The sequence below is a fragment of the Terrapene carolina genome, unplaced genomic scaffold (genome assembly GCF_002925995.2).
Source record: "Terrapene carolina triunguis isolate 2854851 unplaced genomic scaffold, T_m_triunguis-2.0 Scaffold66, whole genome shotgun sequence".
NCBI lineage: Eukaryota > Metazoa > Chordata > Testudines > Emydidae > Terrapene > Terrapene triunguis.
The window spans coordinates 44,194,897-44,202,379 of NW_020664417.1; the positions used below are offsets into that span (position 1 = coordinate 44,194,897).

The following is a 7,483-nucleotide window of genomic DNA, read 5'->3' on the forward strand; positions in this document are numbered from 1 at the left end:
ACAACTTCGATTCTGCCCAGCAGATAAGGATGGTAACATTAGCCGCTTCACTGCAATATTAATATTTTATTCATAACATTACCTCTTCCCTTTTTCAGGCACAGTCCCTTCACTTTGTAATCTTTACATTATTAAAAAAAACAGATGTGCTGCTTTGGTCAATTTCTCTTAGTGACATTTTTGGTGCTTCACAAACTAGACATTGTTTTAACGGTGAGTATGAAATGAAATTATAAGAGAGGAGTGAGTCTCAGTTGGTACTTTTGTATTTTATTCCCTTGTGCATCTAGGACACATGACATTTCTTTGAAAAGTGGGATTTGCCAAATTATTTGTAGTTAGGGATTTTTCAGGAGAATAGCACACTACATATATGTACAAAATCTTTTATTGTACTGTCTGTAGAAAGTACAGATTTTTACTATTTCAGTTGCTAGACTATGGAATCAACAAATGAGATCATGCAGTCTTAGTAAAAGCTGTCACTGATCCAAAATACCTATGCCTAACTTCTGATTTTAATAACCCTCTTATTTACACATTCAAAGAAAACATGTTTCCTGCTGTATACGCTAACAACTGTCCATCTAGGAAATTCTTACCAAGCATCAATTACTTACCTAAGCCCCTGTCTTTTCAACACTTACACATATGCTTAACTTTACTAAAATAAGTAGTCCCACTGAGGTCAACAGTAAATTATGAACATAAGTTTTTGCAGGACTGGGACGCTATGGAATATCCTCAAGAATACACTAGCTAGCTGGTGGTAGTAAAACAGTAACTATAGGTATCCACTACCAGCTCCCAAGTTTATTATTAATTATTTGAATTATCACAGCACCTAGTGCCACAATCATGGACCAGGACTCCACTGGTCTAGGCAATATATAACAGACAAAAGACTGTCTTTAAAGAATGAGGACCAAAACTTTATCAGCCCTAAAGATTTCTTAAAAAATAAAAAAATAAAATCTGCTACCAATGCTATCCCCCGGAGATCAGTTTGGAGATGGGTTGTAATAATAGGCCCTCTGGACATTACTGTAATATAAATATCAAATAATAAAGGTAGGATCCCCACAAAAAAATAACTTAGGTTGAAGGCACATATTAGTGGTTTGAATGGATGTTACGTTTCAATGTTAAGGTTAAAACAAAGTTAGAAACCCAGAGTGTATAAAGTATGGAAGTACACAGTTAAAGCATCTAGACTAATTTAACTAGTCCCTGGAGTTGTCCTCCTACCATTTCATTTTTTTGCACACGGAGCATTGAAGCAAACATGCATCCCCAATACCAAATGTGATGATTTACCACCACACAAACTTCCCATCTTTCATTACAAGTGCTCCAATTTCATGATTGGGACATATGGTGTTTGTATATGTAGAGTTATTTAAGTTAAGCCCCAATGTGGACACAAGAATAAATGGATATAAACTGGCCATCAACAAATTTAGGCTTGAAATTAGATGATGGTTTCTAGCCATCAGAGAGTGAAGTTCTGGGACAGCCTTCCAAGGGGAGCAGTGGGGGGGAAAAAACCTAACTGGCTTCAAGACTGAGCTTGATAAGTTTATGGAGGAGATGGTCTGATGGGATTGCCTACAATGGCATGTAGCTGATCTGCGACTGCTAGCAACAAATATCTCCAATAGCTAGTGATGGGACACTAGATGAGGTGGGCTTTGAGTTACTACAGAGAATTCATTCCTAAGTGTCTGGCTGGTTGGTCTTGCTCACATGCTCAGGGCCTAACCGAACACCATATTTGGGGTTGGAAAGGAGTTTTCCCCCAGGTCAGATTGGCAGAGACCCTGGGGGTTTCCTCTGCAGCATTGGGCACAGGTCTCTTGCAGGTTTAAACTAGTGTAAATGGTGGATTATCTGTAACTTGAAGTCTTTAAATCACGATTTGAGTACTTCAGTAAATCACTCAGATGTTGGGGGTGGGTGGGTGAGGTTCTGTGGCCTGAAATGTGCAGGTCAGACTAGATGACACTAGATGTACAAGGAGACATGCTAACTTTCTGTCTAATGACACTTAAAATAAATTACCAGCATCCGGAATGATTAGGTCTCATATTGTGAAGTGTCATGCACCTCCTGTAATGCACTGAGTGCTCTCAGTACCTCTCAATATTTGGGACTTTAAACAGAGTTGGGAATGAGTCCCTTGAGTGCTGCTTGTCATATCAGGAATCTGTAAAATTGTTTAAAGTCTATTATGCATCACTAGGAGACAAAGCAGCATAGCTACAATACAAGATTTTAGTTTGTGTGGTCCTTATTTTTAAAAAAAAAAAAATGGCTAAGGTAGTATAACTTTCTGATTTACTCAGGTCACTGCTAGGGGAAAAAGAGTAAATACTGTGTTCGAAAGCTTGGTTGGTTTCTTTCAAGTTTAACTCAGAATTTCTACTGTTTGGATTTTTGGTGTGGCAGTGGGTGCGGGTTATTAAACTAAACCAATGTTCTTCAAGAGTAATACACACAAGCCACTGAACTGTGCCTGTAACATTAATGGAGATTTTGTGTGGGAATCTCCTTAGTTTTTTAAATAGCACTAACATGAGACTAAAAAGCTAAGGGGGCCTTTGAAAGAGGGGGGCATGTGGAGTGCTGGGAAAATTACTTTGCTAATACACAGTTCAAGGTACCTTAGGAGGGAAACCAATCTCCTACAGACCTTAGGTCCTGTACACAAGAGTATGGCTTTGCTTGTGTAAGTGAATCAAGGCGAGCTAGATTAGTTAGTTGGTTTATCAGGCCAAAGCCACCTCCAAGCTTAGTTTTCTTCTGACACAGAGGCCCCACAGCAGAGTCCCCTGTTCTTTGCAAACAACTCTCACCACCTCAGATCTCTCAAACTCACTACACCAGACATGTCATCCAGGATATTTATCCATAGAGAGTAATATGTAAAGTATTTACAGAAAGCTTGTAACTTGTCAAAATTCACAATCATTGCAGGTAATATTTAAGGAATTATAGAGAAAGAATGCTTTATGGACTTGGAATAAAAGTCACCAGGGGCTAATCAGTCTCAGTGATGGCCCTTTTGGGTAGTGAGGGAGTTGTCATCCTGCCCTGTGTAGCCAGTGACATAATGCAAGGCTCAACTGTGTGGCCTTGCACAATACTAGGACTTCCAATGGAAAACAATTAGAGGCAACTTAAAAAAATAAAAAAATAAAAACCACTTGAAGGTAAAACAGGAACTTTACAACAAGACAGGGGTTTGCCCTGTCTGTGAATGGGGGATGGGGACTGTTTTCAGTATAACACAGAGGAGTGAGAAGCACTCTGGATCCATTCACTGAGGAAACCCCTTGTGGTGTGGGGATGTTTTCATGAACATTTAGATCCTGGTTCTGGTGAAACCAGTCTGCTCTGCAACACACTGAACTTTGAGGGGGAAACCTACTTTATTGGATAGGAAAGGTAACTATTAAGCCTAGACCAAGGTTTACATTTGGTGATTGTTTTATATTGTTACCATTTGTTTCCACCACTCCCTTGTTTCTAATTTAATCTTAATTATTTCTTAAATAAGCCTACTTTTGTTTTATTGTAAGGGCTCATAACTGCTGTGTGGTTTATGGGAGCAGTGGTTTAGGGTAACACTGGTAAAGTGGGGTACACTGCACCTTTGGGTGCAGAGGATTTGGATTTTCTGCGAGTAGTCAGTGTCAGCAGCTGGATATCACAGGGGACTAGGGTGCATCAATTGTTAACCTGCAAGGTGAATACAGGGCTGGTATAGTTCTGAGGAGAGTGCTTGAATGGCTAAACGGATGGCAGAATTAGGTTGCTGATCCCCCCCCCCAAGCAAAGGCAAGACTCCCTCATGCTGGAGGCATGGGGTTACAATGTGACTCTCAGTCATGGGTGCCCCAAGAAAAGTCATAGGCTTCCCTCACCCCTGCTGCGTGGACTTTCAGAAGCTTGTGAAACCCTTTCTCCCCCACAGCCCTAGGAGACTGAGAACCATCACCTCTACATGTCTTAAAAGACTCTCTGGGAAACTTCTGAATGCTCTTCCTGTTAAGCCTTAGATGGCAGCCCTTCACCAACCTTCTCTAGATCTGTCAGTCTTCTAATGAATCAAATAGGCTCAAAAGACTAAAAAAAGCCTACTAAGACTCATGGGATGGAGTGTGTCAGGATGAACCTCCTAAAACTCATGAATGAGGGGGCAATGAGCCACCTAAAATTCACTGAGGGTTCTGCATGCCTCAGGAAATACACAACAAAGGAGAGGAACGGTCCTCTTTATCCCACAAATGCTCTCTTCAGTCCCCATATCTGCAGGTTTTCTAAGGTCCATAGCGAGGGAACCCTACTCCTGGAGACCTTAGGATGTGTGTGGAAGCACACCTGTGAAGAGAGAAAAGGAAATGGGGTTTTCGTGGGCTGGGGCAGGCAGCAGAGCAGGGAAACACTCCAACAGCTGAATCCAAACAACTGAAGGTTTATTTCCCAGACTTCATTCTGAAGCTAACATCTAGCAAGAAAATGCTTCTAATGTTTAGTATTATAAGCTGATGTAGCTTTAGTATCCACAATTTTATTTAGAAAGCACAAAGAACAAACTAAAGCAAACTCAAAAATACAACTCAAAGAGGGAGGGATAGCTCAGTAGTTTGAACATTGGCCTGCTACACACAGGGTTGTGAGCTCAATCCTTGAGGGGGCCATTTAGGGATCTGGGGCAAAAATCTGTCTGGGGATTGGTCCTGCTTTGAGCAAGGGGGTGGACTGGATGACCTCCTAAGGTCCCTTCCAATCCTGATATTCTATTATTTTAATGCATCTTACCTTACAAGCAGCATGTCTGATTAATTTCATTTTTGGTGGAAAATGCCCCTTTCATCATTGACAACTCTTCCTAGTTATTGATTAGCATTTTAAGGCTTTTCTACAGGAAAATGGATTAGTTTCTCATTAAAGCATAAGTCTGCACCAGTTGCATCACACCCCATATATGCATCAGAACAGACCAGAGACTGAAAATAAATAGCCAAAAGAGATGGCTCTGTTTTTTTACTCCATAACAAAATACTTCTCTTGTTGAATAGTATGCTCTCACAGATAAATACATTCAACACTTTATGGAACTATTTATATATCTTTCTATCCATCATTGTCCAAATAAGAACTCTGTACATGTCATAAGAGTGACTAAATTACAGTCTTTTAAAATAAATAAATGTAATAAATATAAGTGCATATTTACCTTCTGGTTTGGATGTAGTCATCTTGCAAATGTTTACCTAGTTGATGTGCTGTGGATTGTTTGACACAAAGGACTAACAGTTCTGTAATTAGCCCTTTACACGTTACCATTAAGCCAGTTTCAGCAAGACTCTGTTTAACAGAACCATACTGAAGAGGAAAACTTCTAGCAAGGCTTACATACTATTATGCAACATGCCATAAAACAGTTGTTATTTTGTGAATGCAAACCATGTTGACCGTATTTAAACCATAATAGCTTCCTTAACAGGCTTTGAGAAGGTATAGACAGTGCTTCATATGTGTGGTATGCACTGCTGTATATTATGTAATATCCCCTGAGATGCCCAGCAATGCATATCTAAGATCACAATTTGTATTATTCTTCTTTATTTTGTTTGGTGCAGAAAGAGTATACATACTTCCAATGTATACAAAGTTTGAGCAGATTGCAACTTATTTTAATGGATTTATAGATCCCACACAAAAAATGAGTAGTTAGTTATCATACAGATTTGTATTACTACTGATAACAGCAAAGAAAATAGAAGTATGTAAAACAAAGGGCTAGAATTGTTTAATTCCAAGGAAGACACTTACGAGACATTGGCCAAATATATAATATTATTGAGATAGTATAATTCACCAGGAGTAAGTCATTCATAAGTATTATGCTACAATTGTGTTGTAGTTTGCTGAGTTAAGACATTTTTGCCAAATGTATAATACTTGGACCCAATGACCAAACTCCATTACATATAAGCATAATGTTGTAATATGTTTACAACATATTTTACTAAGCACTATTAAAATGTCACTCTTCTGTATTTCCTATCCCATCACTCCCATCTCTTTTTCTAGGCCAATTAATTCAGCAATACTGCAATCCAGTGGTTGACACAAAACAGTCAACTATTACACAAGCAATCCTGTTATGGACAGTAAATTGAGGTACCAGTAAATGAATAAGGTAGTTGGATGACACATTATTTAAAGGAAAGGACTTTGATTTCCATACAAATACCTTGCTGATCAACACAGATGGGGAGGTGGAGACACAGAAAGTTGGTTAATATGGATATTTAATTGGAACATGATTTAATTCAGGTTTTCAATGCAAGCAGAAACTCTCCAAATATAGCTCAACCAACCTCCACACTAAACAGACACCTACATATGTGTCAGTCAGGCAGGGACTCAAGTAGCAAACCAGTAAAATCCTTGGAGGGTGCAGGGGGGAAGCAATCTCACTAAAATATAATACAAAATATAGAATTAAAATCTTCCATTTTCCAAGGCCTGCTAATTACACGGTGCCTTTGCCTGCCCACTCGGGGGTGCTGCAGGAGAGCACAGCCTGCAGCTGTCGTTCGCCCCTGGCAGGGCATACACACCCGGAGGAACAGCCTGTGTGCATGTGGACGAGGGCAGGGGGGAGGCTAGGATCTGAGGAGAGGAGGAGCGCATCCAGGCGAGGGGCCCCGAGGAAAACCCGCGGGGGCTCTAGCCGCGGGCAGCGGCGAGGATGCTCGAGGGAGAGGGGCGCACAGGCGGCAGGTTTACCAGTCCCACACCGCCGCTAGGGCCGCCCCCTTCCCGTGCAGGGCAGCCCCGCCACCCCCGGGGAGCCTGACGCCAGGGTGCCCCGGGCAGCGGCTAAGCTCCCGTCGCCGTTCCCCTGGGACTGAGCTTTGTTGTGGGCACAGCCGGAGCCGCCAGTAGCGCGGGACGGACGGAGCCCAGCAGCCTCCTCCCCCGGCCCAGGCCCCGCGGGCGGATACTCACGGAGATCTGCGCTGCAGCAGCTCGGCTCCGGGCCCCGCGCCTTTCGCCCAGGCGCCAGCAACAAGCCCGGCCCCTGCGTCGCCGGGGAGGGGGTGGAGCTCCGCTCGCTGGGCGCCAGGGGGCGGCCTGGAGCCCCGTACGGCTGCCTCCGGGGTGGGGAGAGCTGGGGCAGGGCAGCTCCGCCCTTGGCAACGCGCCTTATCAACGTGCCGCAAAGCCGGGCTCCGGCGCCCTGCCGCGGGGGGGGGGAGCGGCGGTGTGTAAATCCCGCACGGCCGCACCGCGGCTCGGAGCCGCGGGGTTAGACTGGGCGGTGAGGCCTGTCCTCCGTCACCGCAGATCGCTGGGAGCGGCTTAGGGCGAAGGGAATCCGAGACTTTTATGATAGTAGTTTTGCTTTTGCTTGGCCTTTGTAGCCAAGGGACTCCTGGGGCTGAGCGCAAGGACTGGATTAACT

The 7,483-nt window shown here is 43.1% G+C and overlaps 1 protein-coding gene across 3 annotated transcripts in view; it reads right to left on the minus strand.

The window, feature by feature from the left end:
• Nucleotides 1–7,110, minus strand: part of CFAP97 (cilia and flagella associated protein 97) — a 47,110-nt gene extending 40,000 nt beyond the window's left edge. The window contains exons 1-2 of one of the 3 annotated variants that reach the window (XM_024219239.2): nucleotides 7,027–7,110; nucleotides 6,416–6,491 (exon numbers count right to left, since the gene is read on the minus strand). The gene's annotated coding sequence lies outside the window, so the exon portion shown is untranslated. Of the gene's footprint in view, nucleotides 1–6,392; nucleotides 6,492–7,026 lie in introns of all 3 variants that reach the window. The other 2 variants (XM_024219238.2, XM_024219240.2) reach the window with 2 other exon arrangements.
• Between the last annotated feature and the right edge of the window lie 373 nt (nucleotides 7,111–7,483).